This window comes from Scyliorhinus canicula, chromosome 17 (genome assembly GCF_902713615.1).
Source record: "Scyliorhinus canicula chromosome 17, sScyCan1.1, whole genome shotgun sequence".
Classification (NCBI taxonomy): domain Eukaryota; kingdom Metazoa; phylum Chordata; class Chondrichthyes; order Carcharhiniformes; family Scyliorhinidae; genus Scyliorhinus; species Scyliorhinus canicula.
The window spans coordinates 52,656,617-52,673,799 of NC_052162.1; the positions used below are offsets into that span (position 1 = coordinate 52,656,617).

The 17,183-nt window shown below is 45.1% G+C and overlaps 1 protein-coding gene across 1 annotated transcript in view; it reads right to left on the minus strand.

The window, feature by feature from the left end:
• The window catches only part of LOC119952405 (claudin-2-like), a 32,322-nt gene extending 23,837 nt beyond the window's left edge, over positions 1-8,485 (minus strand). The window contains exon 1 of the mRNA XM_038776132.1: positions 8,422-8,485. The gene's annotated coding sequence lies outside the window, so the exon portion shown is untranslated. The remainder of the gene's footprint in view (positions 1-8,421) is intronic.
• Between the last annotated feature and the right edge of the window lie 8,698 nt (positions 8,486-17,183).

Here is a 17,183-nt window from a genome sequence, read left to right on the forward strand (position 1 = left end):
GTTGAAAGTTTAAAAAAATAAAGCATGTGCTCTACTCTATTCATGTTTTTTCTTTATTCTTTCATGGGATGTGGGCATCACTGGCGAGACCAGCATTTGTTGGTTATCCCTCATTGCCCTTGAACTGAGTGGCTTGTTGAGCCATTTCAGAGGGCCACTAAGAATCAACTATATTACTATGGACCTGAAGTCAAATGTAAGCCAGGTAATACCATAAGATTTCCTTCCCTAAAGGACATTAGTGAACCAGATGGGTTTCTACGAAAATCAATGGTAATTTCATAGTCATCATTATTGAGACAAGCTGTATCTTCCAGATTTATTAATGAATTGAAATTCCACTAGCTGCCATGGTGGGATTTGAACCTGTGATGTCAGAACATTAGCCTGGGTCACCGGATCATTAGTCCTCTGGCTTTACCACTACTTTATCATTTCACACCTTTAAATGGAAAATATACCATATGTAGCTTAAGAGAAGAGAAAAGGATTGAAGTTTAAAGGGCATAAAATAATGTTGGGAGCTGGGTTGCGGTTCCCAAGAACTGAGTCAGGCTTTCTTACCAGCCCACCTCTCACCTACACTCCTCCTACACTGCATTGTGGCTTGCAAAACCAGGCACCTTCCCACTCATGCCTTTCAGAGACAAAAATATTGTGGAAATGGCGTTCGGAGGTAGGCTTGGGTTTTGGAATTTGAAATGGGCTTCACTGATATTCCTGAGCCTTAGATGAAATTTTCCATGAGACTGGTGGGCACAATCACACCTAACGTGCTTCTTTCTCTTTAAATTAGTTTATGGGATGTAAGCATATCCACGAATAATTTAGCAAAGTTTCCCAGTGAATATACTGTCCATTAATGGAGGTGAGGGCACCCAGCCTGCTGTGCGCCAGCCCTGAATTTAGTGACAATGTGCATCAACCCTCATCTATCTCAAGTTAACCAGTAGCCCATGGTGCTCAGGTACTGTTCATTCTGATTTAGAGGCATTCAGTCATAATCCCATAGAAAGTAGCTTCAGATCATTGGCTCCTCAGCCGAACATATCCGCAAATGTCTGAACCTACAGTTCCACTTGTATTGCAGAGGATTTATTGCACATCCCTAACAGCTCTTGAAAAGATGGAGGTGTGCTACCTTCTTGAATCACTTTAATTGAAGTGATGTAGGTACACCCACAGTACTGATAGGAAAGGAGTTCCAGGATTTTGAACCAGCAACAATATGGAAGCGGATTTTGTAGGCCTTTAATTTTGAACAGGCAAGCAGCTTGCCTGCCCCTCCACAATTTGGAAAGTGGTGGGGGAGGTGTCAGGTGTGGCGCCTGGACAAGGCCTTGTTGAGGCCCCTAATTAGCCAATCAATGCCCACTTAAAGGCCCCATCTTGCTGTCACTGAGGCATTACAGATGATGGGAGAGGCCTGTGCCCAATGTGTAACTTGGCCGTTTATACCTATGGGCTGCTGGTCAATGGAAAGAGGCAGTGTGTCCTTTCTGGGTCTCCAGCACCAATTGGAAACTCTCCCTCCACCGTCCAACATACCCCCCATCATTCACTCACTTCCCCCACCGGTGTTCTGATGAGGCTTTTTGTACTGTAAATCACTTGAGATTGTTAATATATAGTTTTTCTGGCAACTATTTATCAACGCTATTTAAAAGGATTTCATGGTGAGTGCGTGAATAGATGGACACAAACTATTCTGTGTCTTTCTCTATAGAGGCCTCTTGAACATCTGACCTGATGTCATATTTACTCATTATTAACATAATTGTCTCATCGATATAACCATCGATATAACCATTAACCCTTAATTATACAGCTGAGGTCTGTCAGTAATCCCTGGAGGTCCGAATCCATTGCTGAATGTCTGCTGCTTGACCTAGCTACAGTATCAGCAGTGGCCACCATTCCTGGTGATGCTGTCACTACTGGCAGCCTCGGATTAGCCAGCAGCTCTATGAGGTAGGACATTTTCCTGAGGAGTGATGGAAGCCTTGCCTTATTATAACTAAAGGACCATCAGCCAAAAAATTAAAGTGGGTGATCTGGCCAAGCAGAGATGGGCTTGTCCCTGATATTTATGCTGGGATGTGGGGAGCGTGCCCTCGCCATTCAATCCAGCCAGTAGTTCATGTCAGAATGGTGTAAGGCCTGGACGGGAAGTTGAAGGTAGTAATGTTCACATGCATTGCTGCCCTTGCCCTTCTTGGTGGCAGAGGTAGTAGAAGGTTTGCTGGTATATTTGAGAGATCACCTTCACAGCTTCAGGAGCAATGATTATGAACCTTTAAATATCCCTTTTAAATAAAGCTTGAAATTGACATCAACAATCTGTTTACACTCAAACAGCTGGGTACTGTGCGGAAAGGACATTAGTTGAAGCACAAGCCACCAAGTGCTGTGCAGCCTCTTTAATGAGTGCTGGTAAACATTTTTAATAACCTGGGTTCACAGAGTGAAGGAAATAAATGGGTAGTCAAAGTCATCATGGAGAGTGAGGAAAATTGATCGAAAGCTTGGCCATCAAGACAGATTAAATAGTGTTGACAGATTAAGGGCAGCACGGTAGAATGGTGGTTAGCATAAATGCTTCACAGCTCCAGGGTCCCAGGTTCGATTCCCGGCTGGGTCACTGTCTGTGCGGAGTCTGCACGTCCTCCCCGTGTGTGCGTGGGTTTCCTCCGGGTGCTCCGGTTTCCTCCCACAGTCCAAAGATGTGCGGGTTAGGTGGATTGGCTATGCTAAATTGCCCTTAGTGTCCTAAAAAATAAGGTTAAGGTTAATGGGGGGGAATGGGGGGGGGAATGGGGGGGGGATGGGGGGGGATGGGGGGGGGATGGGGGGGGGATGGGGGGGGGGGGGGTTGTTGGGTTACTGATATAGGGTGGATACGTTGACTTGAGTAGGGTGATCATTGCTCGGCACAACATCGAGGGCCGAAGGGCCTGTTCTGTGCTGTACTGTTCTATGTTCTATGTTTTATGTTCTAAGAAGGCTTTTAAGGGCAGAGAGAATAAGGGGATTTAGAGAGGGAGTTTCAGAGAATAGGGCCAATCTTCACTACGAATGGTGGATGTAGGGAAGGAACATCTAGAGGAGGTCAGTCAAAGAAACCAAAGGCTATATGAGAGACTTAAGTCAGGCTTGCGAGGTTATGAAGGGAGTTGAATATGTTGGCGATGGAGAAAATGTGTGTGTAAATGAGCATGAGCAAGTGGAACTTGTGTGTTGGACAAGTTAGTGGCGAATGTGTTTGCACCAGTTGAACTTTTGGAGAATGGATTAAAGACAGATAGCAAAACAAGTGTTGCAGATCGCAAAACTAAAAGCACCAGAGGTTTGAATAAGCGTTTTGTCAATGGTGATAATGAGCCAAAGACAGACAAAGATAATATTATGGGGGTGGAACTGCTCATGATGATGTTTGGGACCTAAGAGTTTAAAGTGTAGCTCTAGTATGAACAGGCAGTGATGGTTTCACTCTATCTGAAATAGAACATGGAACATATAGTCCAGAAGAAGGCCAGTCAGCCCATCGGGTCTGCACCGACCCACTTAAGCCCTCACTTCCACCCTATCCCCGTAACCCAATGACCCCTCCTAACCTTTTTGGTCACTAAGGGCAATTTATAATGGCCAATCCACCAAACCTGCACGTCTTTGGATTGTGGGAGGAAACCGGAGCACCCAAAGGAAACCCACGCAGACACTGGGAGAACGTGCAGACTCCACACAGACAGTGACCCAGTGGGGAATAGAACCTGGGACCCTGGCGCTGTGAAGCCACAGTGCTATCCACTTGTGCTACTGTGCTGCCCTATATAGTCTGAGCAAATGACCTGGGAGGGAGAAGACATTATGGTGCAGATTAATTATGAAGGTCTTGGTCTGCAGTTGGTGGCACTCTCACTTTGGATCAGAAAGTTGTGTGTTCAAATCTCACTCCAGAGACTTTGGCATATAACCTAGGTTGACATTTCTGTTCACTAAGATGTGCTGCTTTATCATCTTTCGGATGAGACATTCAGCAAAGGCCCATCTGCCCTCTTAAGTAAAAAATAAAACACCATTATTCATGGAAGGACAAGAGAGTTTTCCCAATGTCCTGGCCAGCCAAGATTTTGCTTCCAACCAACACTGAAAACAAATTTTAAGGTCTTTTATTTGATTGCTATTTGTAGGAGCTTGACTTGTCAGCTGGCTTCTGCTTGCCTACATTATAAAAGTGACTACACCTCACGGGTATGTCATTGGGTGTAGGGCACTTTGTGATGTCTGGTGGATGTGACCAGGATCATGTAAACCACCCTCAGCTTTCTTTGTTATGCTATTCACTTGATGGAAGTATTGACATACATCCACAGCTTGTTGGAATAGATTTTGGGAATGAAAGAAGTGGCAAGGTGTTAAAGCTGTAAAGCTAAGTGCTACCAATACCGGTATCAGGATGCTTGCAAGATGCCTCTGAGGGGCTGCATGCAGATAAGGTAGAGAGGGCCATGGAAGATTTTCAGGAGTATGCAGGTGCTTGTAAAGGGAAACTGGCTATACTCTGATAGGAAGGAGTGGGAATATGTAAGCCAATCTCATAGAGCTGGAATACAGAGGACAGACAATGGAAGAGGATTATATGGCTGAGGAGATTGAAGTAAGACTTGGTAATAAGAGCTATGCCACCACCATGGTTTTTTGGATGGGGCAAGAGATGGAATATAAATAATCGGATTCTTCAGGCCTAATTTGTGCCAGCAAGTTAACAGACTTTAGTTGGGTTTGAACAGTGGGCATAAAGCAACCAGCACCTTCAAGCCTAGAATATTCTGTTCTGTGGTGGGATAACTATGCATCGCATCATTCAAAGGCCAGGAGAATCTGCCTGGTCTTCATTGCCAACCTTTATCCACGAATCAGCACTGCACAAAAACAAAGTTGAACTGGCTATTTTTCACCGTATTACATGTGAGGCCTTAGTGCGATAATTACCTGCCACATTTGCCTACATAATTCTAATGATTACACAATTATGAAAAGTAATTAATTGTGGAACACCTTGGGATGTCCTGAGAATATGAAAGGTGTTAGAAAAGTATTCTTTCCTTTTTTTCTTTTTCTCACTATCATTTTTCATTCTCTCGCACTTTCTTTCCTTTTCATTCTATCTCTCTTTCCTTTCTTTTTCTCTGTCGCTCTTTTCATATTGAAAGATACACACACACACACACACTGGGTTGGAAGGACCAGAATTAAGTGGCATTTTCCCCAAGATTAAATGGAAAGCTAAATTCTAAAATGAAATGGATTTTTGATTGTAACCAGCAGATATTATACTCTGGGGCCACAGTGCACATACTCCAGTATTTTTTATATGTTCGAAAAATCTCCCTGTATATAGTCTGGGTCACATTAATCTTAAACATTTTATCAGCTTAGTTGAGATAGCAGTGGGGATTCTCAAATAACCAGATATTTATTTGACTAAGAAGAAGGAAAAATCAGCCAAAGATCCATTGTTGTTTATTATCACTGATCCCGATGTCTTATAATAATAATAATCTTTATTGTCACAAGTAGGCTTACATTAACACTGCAATGAAGTTACTACGAAAAGTCCCGAGTCGCCACATTATGGCGCCTGTTCGGATGCACGGGGGGAGAATTCAGAATATCCAAATTCCCTAACAGCACGCCTTTCGGGACTTGTGGGAGGAAACCAGAGCACCCGGAGGAAACCCATGCAGACACTGGGAGAACGTGCAGACTCCACACAGATAGTGACCCAAGCAGGAATCGAACCTGGGACCCTGGAGCTGTGAAGCACTGTGCTACCGAGTTTTGCAGCTTAGATTGGAGCTGGCTAATACCCTTCATTCTAAAATAGTTTGTGAAGAGTAGGAGTAAATTGAGGAAATCATTTGTAGCAAGGGAATACAGAATTAAAAGATAAAGACAATTTTTTTAAATTAATTTTTTCAGAGGCAGAATACAAGGTGAGGACATATTGGATAAACAAACTTGGTGTTACACAGCAGGATGTGTGACATTTTGGATGATTTATTGAAGGTGGAGACACAGGCTGATATTGGAGGTCTGAGTTTGGAAATAGCCAATGTATGTATGAAATTTTCAATAACCGGACGATATTGGAAATGTAGAAGAAGGAAGGAGAAAGGCTCGAATCTAATCAGAGGAATTATTGAGAAAAATGAGAAGTGATTGCTGGAAATGTACTGGCTGCATTCAATTAGTTAAGAATGGAACCATGTAGCACGGGCAGCATGGTAGCATTGTGAATAGCACAATCGCTTCACAGCTCCAGGGTCCCAGGTTCGATTCCGGCTTGGATCACTGTTTGTGCGGAGTCTGCACATCCTCCCCGTGTGTGCGTGGGTTTCCTCCGGGTGCTCCGGTTTCCTCCCACAGTCAAAAGATGTGCAAGTTAGGTGGATTGGACATGATAAATTGCCCTTAGTGTCCAAAATTGCCCTTAGTGTTGGGTGGGGTTACTGGGTTATGGGGATAGGGTGGAGGTGTTAACCTTGGGTAGGGTGCTCTTTCCAGGAGCCGGTGCAGACTCGATGGGCTGAATGGCCTCCTTCTGCACTGTAAATTCTATGATCTATGATCTATGTACGCTCAATTTGATGGAGCAGGATGATGGAGGGGGAAACATTGAAGGATACTGTGGTCAATGGTATTGGTGGTTGTGGAAGTTTGAGAAAGACAAAGTGTAATAAAGCAGTTATATTCATAGGCAATGTCACTCATGACATTGGCTTGGGCTGTTTTTGTGCTCTGAAAAGGATAGAATCCAGACTGGATATACTCAAATGGGGAGTTCAGTAGCAGAACATTTGTATACATTGTAGTATTTGAGTCCTCGGCCGGGATTCTCTCAGCGTGGTGGATCGGATAATTGCCGTTGGCGCTGAAAATTCCCACCACGCCGCTCCAACACTCTGGTGACCAGAGAATCGGTGCCGGTTGTGAACGCACGGTGGACGCAGCGCCTGTTGAAAGCAGCCCCCACGGCAATTCTCCACGGTCGACCGGCCGAGTTCCGCCAGCATAAGCTCGGTCCCGCGGCCACGGTGGCCATACTGATGGGGAGGGGGGGGGGAGGGGAGATCAGACTCTGGGAGGGGGTGGCCTCCACGGAGGCTACCGATCGGCTGGTACGTGCGGTCTGCACGGGCCCGCTGTGTCACTACGCCATGTTGCGCGCCGCCACGCACATGCATGGACCTGCGCCGGCAGTGCAGGACCGCGTATCGGCACCGGAGCTGCGTGCAACACACTAGCGCCATGCTGGCCCCTTGTGGGCCACTGAATCATTGGGCCGAGTGGACCGTTGATGCTGGCGTGAAACACTCCGGTGTTTACGTTGCTGTCAACACTTAGCCGGGATTTTGGAGAATCCGGGCCAAGAATGTACTTTTAAATTGCCTCTATGCAACAGGTGGGAATGGTGTGGACGGGAGCTGAGTTAACACAAAAGTGAAATCTGTGCTGCATTCTAGATTTCAAGATGCATTTTAGAAGCTCAATCACCTTAGCTTGCTTGAAATTAGATACAGGAAGACTGTCCACCCATCAAGATATGCATGTTATTTTAAATGAAATGAATGAAAATCGCTTATTGTCACGAGTAGGCTTCAATGAAGTTACTGTGAAAAGCCCCTAGTCGCGACATTCCGGCGCCTGTCCGGGGAGGCTGGTATGGGAATCAAACCATGCTGCTGGCCTGCTTGGTCTGCTTTAAAAGCCAGCGATTTAGCCCAGTGGGCTAAATCAGCCCCGTTTTGTAACCGTGTGTTACCTAAGGCCCCCACAATCTCTATCTGCCAGCAGAAGCCAGAGACAGTTGACATGTGCCCGGGTATCTCAGTTATATTCAGGTTCCTTTTGGGTTGGGTGGATTCAGGGTACTTCCCTGAGTTTAATTTATCCATTTTCCCCTTTGCTCACTTACTGGGCCACTTCCATGATTCTCCATCAGCAGCCCGCTTGAACCCCCAAACCCCTGCTCCCACTTGCTTCACCCCCTAACACGGATTTACACTCCCACCCACTGGCCTTAACTTAACCCCCCCCCCAGTTTGGGCAGCAGTCAGTATTGGAACATTCAAATGAGGCCGGGAGTTAAAATCTCTCGTACATCATGCCAAGAATGTACTTCAAACCTTGAACTAGATGGATCGCCGCCCACTCCAGTCTCTGATATCCACGCCAAATTAAAATGAGAGTTTTTGTGTTAGTTTTACAGACAGGTTGGTAAGTTACTATCAAACTACAGCGTGTCGTACTGGTAGCAATGCACTCTAACATTAAATTCACTTGCCGTTTGCGCGCATCGAATTGTTGCCAAGCTTAATTTAAATTCTTTAAATGAATTTTTGCAGCATTAATTCCTACCTTTTTTCAATACCCTTCCAGTTCTTACAACTTCCAAGGTTGCCGTATACTCTGGTACTACTGCACAAACTGTGTTTAACGTTGTTCTTTGCTGTGACTCCCTGTCCCATGCTCACTTGGCACTGTTATATTAGTTTCCGCCCCAGTGCTCATCTGGTACTTATTAATCAAGCTCTTGGTGCTCACCTGACACCTTGTTGCCCTAGCTACCTCTCTTTGATTAGATCAACATACTAAAACCCACTTTTAGTTTGTAAGTGTTTAAAATTTTAAATGTTATCAATATAAGACACCACTGTTTTTGGGGAGGAAGTTTGTTCGATTGCTGCCCCAACCAATGAACTCAATATCCACCCTCTCCATCATCGGCTCAGTGTGGCTGTAAAACCACTCTCCATGGGTTACAATGCAGCAATTCACCAAGATTACTTTGACAGTATCTCTTTCAATTTGGACCTGTTTTATCAGGAAGGGGAAGAGCAGCTATGTTTTTGGAACACCATCACCTCCAACGTTCCTTCCTTGTCACATAGCATCCTGACTTGAACATGCATCACACTCACCTTCATCAGCACTAGCTCAATATCTTAGAATTCCCTACCCTAGGCTATTGTGGAAGTTACTTTGCCATAAGAACCACAACAATCCAAGGAGAACTCATCACTGTCGTGATTAGGCAACTAGGGATGGGTAATAGATGAAACCTTGTCAGCATTGGCAAAATCCTCAATGGAAGTTTTGAAAACAGAAGAGGTGAGTTGGTAGTGTGACGAGGTGCACGTCCTTGGGCTGGTATGTACTGTGCTTTGCAAGTTTGATTCTCCTACCAGGTGACCTTTCCAACACAACTGAGTGTGAATAATTTAAGGCAGCGAGCCCAGATTGTATAATGCACCATACTGATTGATTACATCCAACTTTGTGTTGTTTATATACGCATCTTGCTTTCTCATCATGTGTGTAAGCTTGGTAATCACTTATTGTCACAAGTAGGCTTCAATGAAGTTCCTATGAAAAGCCCCTAGTCGCCACATTCCAGTGTGATTTCACACCATGCATTAGGAGAATATATTGAGGGGATGTCAAAAGGAGTGCTACATTGTCAGAGGTGCTGTTCTTCAGATTAGATTTTAGATTGACAGCTCAGGTGGATATTAAAGATTCCATGTTGCTGTTTGATGAAGAACAGGAAGTTATCCTCACATCCAAACTAACATTTATCCTTCTATCGATATTACTAAGAGCAGAAATTGCCAAGTTGATCTCACCCTGGTATCGCCAAAATTAAGGCCTTGCCACCCAACTGACTCGCTGTTGACCCTGGAGAATCTTAATGGGTCAAGCACATGTAAATGTTTTTGGTGAGGCTCAGGGTGATGTTTTCAACCATTCATAAGGAGAGTTGTAGAAGAGCAATGCTGTCCCTGTTAGATTGCAGTGTTGTCATGCCTGCAGAAGCTTAAAAGGTCTTACACAAATCAAACCTCAGTAAGACTAACAGCACATGGTGATGAAATCAGTGGTATATGAAGTCACTCCACAAATACTGACTTATTTAAATATTCCCTTGAGTATTTGGACAGGTATTTTTCATGGCCAGAAAAGATTAGAACAGGAGATCACTCCCAAGGGCAGAAATGGACAGATGTTCAGGCTGTTTACTCTTCCGTCTCCATACCCAAACTTGAATTGTATAGGGCAGCACAGTGGTTAGCACGGCTGCCTCACAGCACCAGTTCAATTCCTGTCTTGGGTGACTATGTGGAGTTTGCACTTTCTCCCCATGTCTTCATGGGTTTCCTCTGGTTCCTCTGGCTCCAGTTTCTTCCAACAGTCCAAAAATGTACAGGTTAGCTGGCTTGGCCATGCTAAATTGTCCTTGAGGGTCAAAAAAGTTAGGTGGGGTTACTGGGTTACAGGGATAGTGTGGGGGCAGACTTGATGGGCTGAATGGCCTCCTTCTGCACTGTAGCGATCATCACAGACAATTTTGCATTGCAAAATCCAACCGATGAATGTGAGATAGATGACCACAGAATCTGTTTTAGTGACATTAGTTGAGAGTTAAATATTGGCCAAGACACTGGAAAAATGCCTCCGCTTTTGTACAAAAAGACATCCAGTGTAGAAGGACTGATAGAATCTTAACTTAATGTATCATCCACAAGAAGGGCACTTCTGATACTGCGGAACTAGCTCAGTATTTTACTGAAGTGTCAGTCATGTCTCTGAGTCCGTGAACTTTGACTCAGGTGTGAGTGCTCCCTCTCGGAAAAGTCTGACATTTCAAAATAATTAACAATGATTGTTTTCCCATGTTACATTGGGTCACTGCAATGCTAGCTAATCGCCCTTCATATCAACAAAGAGCTTCTTTTGGATTTGACAGCGGTTTTAAAGCTGGATGCCCTTCCTGCCGTTATAGCCGTCTCCTAATTTATTTGTAATTCTTCAAAGCCAAATTACTTTCAGAAGTTGTACTGTTACGTCACTTTGTAATAAAATTGTTTTGCTCTTTTAGATTTTACAGCTTTCCCCCTCATTGTTTGACATTCATTTTGAAATTAAAAAATAACTGCACGCTGCAGCTTCAAAGCTCTCCTTTGAGTTCTGTTTGAGCATGGTTCATCTGATTTGAAGAACTTACAGTGATTGCCATGTAGACACTCGATAGTGTTGCCAACAGGAAGAGAAAGCCCCTCCTCAATCAAAAATCAACCAACTCTAATAGTTGCTAACACTAATGTGTTTGGCACTCAAAATATGCATCTGACTTCAAAGTTAAATCTTTCTTTCGAGGGTGATTATTATGTCCAAATGGTTATGAATGCAGTCAGGTTGTTTGAGGCTAGCGTGAGGAATGCATGACGTGGATACCTATAACAAGGCCCAGGACTAAGTTCCAGGCTGTAGCCGGAGATTAGAATAACTTGATCTCCAAAATATTTCCCCCATTTAATAGTTATGAATGAGGGGCGGGATTCTCTGACACCCCGCCAGGTCGGAGAATCGCCGGGGCCCGGCGTCAATCCGCCCCCGCCGTGTCCCGAAGTCTCCAGCACCAGAGATTCGGCGGGGGCGGGAATCACGCCATGCCGGTCGGCGGGCCCCCCTCCCTGGAGATTCTCCGGCCCGCGATGTCCCGCTGCTGTCATGCCTCTCCCGCCGGCGTGGATCAAACCACCTACCTGACCAGGTGGCGCGGGTAGGCTCCAGGGTCCTGGGGGGGGAGCAGGGCGATCTGGCCCCGGGGGTGCCCCCACGGTGGCCTGGCCCGCGATCAGGGCCCACCGATCGGCAGGCAGGCCTGTGCCGTGAGGGCACTCTTTTCACCATGGCGGAGGCGGAAGAGGCCCCCTCCCCTGCGCATGCGCGGGGATGACGCCAGCAGCCGCTGACACTCTGGTGCATGCGCAGACTTCCGCCGGCTGGCGAAGTCCCTTCGGCCCTGGCTGGCGTGGCGCCAAAGGCCGTTCCCGCCAGCTGGCGGAGTGCCAACCACTCCGCCGCGGGCCTAGCCCCTCAGTGTTAGGGCTTGGCCCCTAAAGGTGCAGAGACTTCCGCACCTTTGGGGCAGCCCGACGCTGGAGTGGTTCACGCCACTCTATCACGCCGGCACCCCCGCCCCTCTGGGTATGGGAGAATCCCGGCCAAGGTTCATTTTGTCCCATTAAAGATGATAATGTACTTGAATACAGTTTCAGTCAAACAGATTTTTTAATAGCTGGAAGGTTCTTGGCCTTGATATCTTACCACATATCCTGGAGAACATTTTCCTGACCCCCGAAATTGTTGTCTATGAGGCAGGTAATCAAGGAAGTTGATCTTGCCTTAGATGGCATGAAGGGTAGACATAATAGGACAAATTTTGATGTATGTCACACAATTGGGTGGGTGGTAGGCAGAGTAATCACATCTTGGTCAAACTGGTTTTATAAAATTCATAAGATGTATTCAGAACTTGTTTAAGTATGAGCCAAAGGCCCAAACCATACATGGTTATACATATAGGGAATTTTAGGCCACACCTGGAGTATTGTGTGCAGTTTTGGTGTCCATATCTGAGGAAGAATGTTTTTGCTCTAGTGACAGTGCAGCAAAGGTTTACCAGTCTAATTCCCGTGATGGTGGGACTGTCATATGAGGAGAGACTAAATTAGTTAGAATTATATTTGTTGGAGTTTAGAAGAGTGAGAGGGGACCTCATAGAAACTTAGAAAATTCTAACAGGATTAGGCAGAGTAGATTAAGAAAGACTATCCCAGAAGGTGGGGGAGTCCAGAACTAGGGGTCATAGTCATAGTTTGAGGATAAGATGTAAACCTTTCAGGACTGAGGTGAGAAGAAATTTCTTCACCTCGAGAATGGTGAATCTGTGGAATTTGCTACCACAGAAAGTAGTTGAGGCCAAAATGTTGTGCAATTTCAAGAAGGAATTAGGAATAACTCTTGGGGCTAAATGAATCAAGGGATATGGGGGAGGAGGGGGGGGGCGGGATCAGGGTATTGAACTTGATAATCAGCTATGATCATAATGAATGATGGAGAAGGCTCGAAGGGCCGAATGGCCTTCTTCTGCTTCTAGTTTCTATGGTCGATTTGACGATGGTAAGTGATCAACCAGAACTGAGTGTGGGGCATGTAGCGGGAGCAGGTGCAGGAAATCCAAGCCTGGATAGAAGGCTGATATACTAAAGGTGGAGAAACTAGCTATTACAAGAGGGCACAGAAGAAGAGCAATGTTCAGTGGTTCCCGATGCAGGACCTGATTTGAATATAGTTTTAGTCAAACGAGAATTTGTCCATCAAGCCCTGCCACACCAGAGTGACAGCGTAAACCACGCCTACTCAGTTTTCTTCTTTAAAGAGACTCGTAAGTTTGGAGAGAAAACCGGTCGGTGCAACTGGAGAGTTACATAGCAGTTTTCAGTCCGAGCCTGACACTTTGCTAAATTCTGGTAAGTTTCCGCCCACAGTAATCCAAGCTTTTGATTTACTTGGATGAATGATGTTCTGTAGCATTGATGCGGGATTGACTGCTTGGTAATGATTGTTGTTCAAAAACACGGAGACTAAGGGCAGAATTGAAGGTCCTGTAAAGGTGAGGAGGGAAGTCCTGAAAACAGAAGGGAAATCTCATTGGGCCTGCTCCATGGAATGTTCCCACGTCCATAGATCCTGCAGGAGGTGGGGTGATGGGGTGAGGTGGTTAGGAGTGTAGCCAAATAAGCCAGTTGCGAGCTGAATTAAGCCTCTTGATCTTTTACATATCCTCCATTTGAGGCTAGAAACTGGGAACAGAGGTGTCCTCATGCAACCATCCATAATTCAACAGTGCCCACCTCTGACATTGACGCTGATAATCATTCAATGCTGCAGAGCCTTGCATTCGCTATCCAGACCCCTGAGGTTACCTGACATCCTAGTTAGACAGTGCTCCCAGTGGCGGCCATTTAGTTTGCTGCCTCCTTCAAATTTACCTCCGGGTGGCACTAACCGGTATTTCTGGGTTCCTGACCTGCATTTCATCCTGATAGAGGGATTGAAACCTAGGAACAAAAATTCTGGCCTGTTGGTCCTCAAGTGCTGACCATTAATTTTAAATACTGATGGTCAACATCAGGTCACCCAGTTCAAGTCTCAAAAGAGAAAGTATAGCACAAAGAATGTTTGAGTGCTTGAAACAAAATAATGGAGTTCATTATCAACAAATCTTTACATAAACATCTATTTGCTAACCGTCAAATAGACTATTCATTTTTAACTACCATGTATAATAAATCATTATATATTGCAAAAATGAATGTATGAACATTTAGTTATTGGCATGACATCAAACTTGTAATACTTGACATAAAGGGGCTTTTGGTTTGCATGCCATCAAGGTTTGAAGGTCAAGTTAACATCATGATATTTGCAGCCAGTTGCACAAGTGGATTAATTCACATTTGTCAAATTGTTCCAGTTGAGTTGCCATGAATGGTTCAATTATTACAGCATGTGAAATGAATGCTGCTGTTCCTCAATGAAGTATCTAGCGGCAAGCACTTTTGCTGCATGTTTAAATGACATCTGTGCTCCATTACTTCAGTCTTGTAATATCTGCATTGTACAGAATACACTGCATTAGATTTGAAGCAGGTTTCCAAAACCTTAAGCCAGTGAGCTAAGAGATGGAACACGAACCACAAAATAGAAAGCACTTCCTAGTAAAAATGAGTCAAAAGACACAAGGGCCCAGCTTCTGTAGGTTGTACGTGAAAGTGATGAGGTGGAAATACTGTGGTCAGTTTACTGATTAGAGTTCACCTATTGCAGGTTTAGAATTCACTTATTGCAGATTATCAGAAGAGCTGGCCAAATATATATTGGTTCAAATCTGAAATGGACAATTGTAATTATAAAGGGCATATGATTCTATGTACCTATTATCTGGTTCGATGCTTCGAAACATTGTTCAACAGAATTCAAAAGGTTTTCCCTGTGTATAATTGACAATGATGCATATGTAACACTGTGATTAATTACTCACTCGTCCTAACTGTTTTGTTTTTCTTTACCAGGCCCGGTTCTGTATCTAAGCTTGTCCAAATGTTACATCTTCAAAAACTACCAGCACTGCCAGAATGCCACCCTCAGCCTATTCCATAATGATGTGCAAGCTAGGATTGCTGCCAACAATATCTCCTCATATCCTATCTCCGTGAAGACTGGGGTCAAACAAGCCTCTATTTTCCTCACTGCAATACCCACAGACATGGAGACAATCTACAGATCAGACGGGAAATTGTTCAGCCTATGATGCCTTCAACCCAAAACCAAAATCATTCCATACTCATCCATTATGCAGATGGTGCTTGTGTGTGCAGAAACACAAACCGAGCTCCAGGACATTGTCAACACCTCCAAAGCATATGAGGAAATGGATCTTTCACTAAACACTCAGGAAAATAAGATCCTCTTCCAACTTGCTCTCACAGCACAACACCTTCCCCTCCTCCAACCCCATCAATAAGGATCAATGGCAATATCCTGGAAAATGTGGACCATGTCTCATAGCTTGGCAGTCTCCACTGGATGAAGGCAGCCATAGATGTCAAAATTCATCACTGTCTCCAATGGAACAGCTCCGCCTCTGGCTGACTGAGGAAAAGGGGGCGGGATTCTCTGACCCCTGGCCGGGTCAGAGAATCGCCGGGCCGGGCGCGATTCACTTGACGCTGCACTGACGCCGGTCTGCTGATTCTCCGGTGACCCGTGGTGCCAGTTTGAAGCCGGTATCAGCAGCTGGAGCTGCGTGAGTCGCTCCAGTGCCATGCTGGCCCCCTGTAGGGCGCAGGATCGCTGCTCCTGGGGGCCTGTTGACGCCGTCGTGAAATGCGATGGCGTTTACGAGGGCGTCAACACTTAGCCTCGGGATCAGAGAGAATCCCACCCCTGAGGCCCAGGATCTCAAACATAAAATTAAGGTCACGGTTTACTGGCCAACTGTGAACACTGCATTCCTATGTGTCTCTGAGATATGGACAATCTACAGCAGGGACCTCAAAGCACTGGAGATGTATCACCTCGTCAGGAACACAGACAGAAGTGAAGTCGAAGTGTCACAGAGAGCACACAAACCTCCAAATACCTCATCTGCATTACCTACTCCCATGTGACAAGAGTCTGAAGATCACACATTGGATTTATCAACCCACCAAGCGAAGAGTGCAAGCAAATCATCCTTGATTTCAAGGGACTGCCGAGGAGAGTGAGCCAAGCTTCCAGCGAATATCCAAACAACAATCTTCCATTTAAGTAGCTTAGCAAGGGCATCACTTTCCCATCTACGATTTCAGATTTGAAATTACAGTTAAGAACCAAGAGGAATACAGAAGGTTCAGAGGGGAAATGAAAAAGCACATTTAAGAAGCAAAAGAGGGACGATGAGAATCAATTGGCAGCCAACATAAAGGGGAATCCCAAAGTCTTCTATTGGCATATAAATAGCAAAAGGAGGAATAGGGCTGATTAGGGGCCTAAATGGAATTCATACACGGAAGCTGGAGGCATGGCTGAGTTATTAATTGAATACTTTGCATTTGACTTTACCGAGGAGGTAGATGCTATCCAGGACTAGAGTTCAAAATCGAGAAGGAGGAAGTGTTGGATAGGTTGTCAGTACTTGGAAGTTGACAAGGACTGGATGAGAAGCATCCAAGGATATTGAAGGAAGTGAGAGTAGAAATGCAGCGGGACTGGCTGTGGTATGAACATGAAATGAAATGAATGAAAATCGCTTATTGTCACAAGTAGGCTTCAATGAAGTTACTGTGAAAAGCCCCTAGTCGCCACATTCCGGCGCCTGTTCAGGGAGGCTAGTACGGGAATTGAACTGTGCTGCTGGCCTGCCTTGGTCTGCTTTCAAAGCCAGCGATTTAGTCCTGAGCTAAACCAGCTCTACCACTGTTGTATTATATTGTATATATTAGTATTACGGTAAGGCCCCTGTACTACAGGTACGGGGGTAGATCCCTGCCTGCTGGCTCCGCCCAGTAGGCGGAGTATAAATGTGTGTGCTCTCCGAACAGCAGCCATTTTGTCAGCTGCTGTAGGAGGCCACACATCTCTGTGTAATAAAGCCTCGATTAAATTCTACTCTCGTCTCGTCGTAATTGATAGTGCATCACTGGCCATAATCTTCCAGTTTTCTTTAGAATCGGGTGGAGGGGTGCCAGAGGACTGGAGAATTGGAGACATTAGATCCTTGTTCCTAAAAG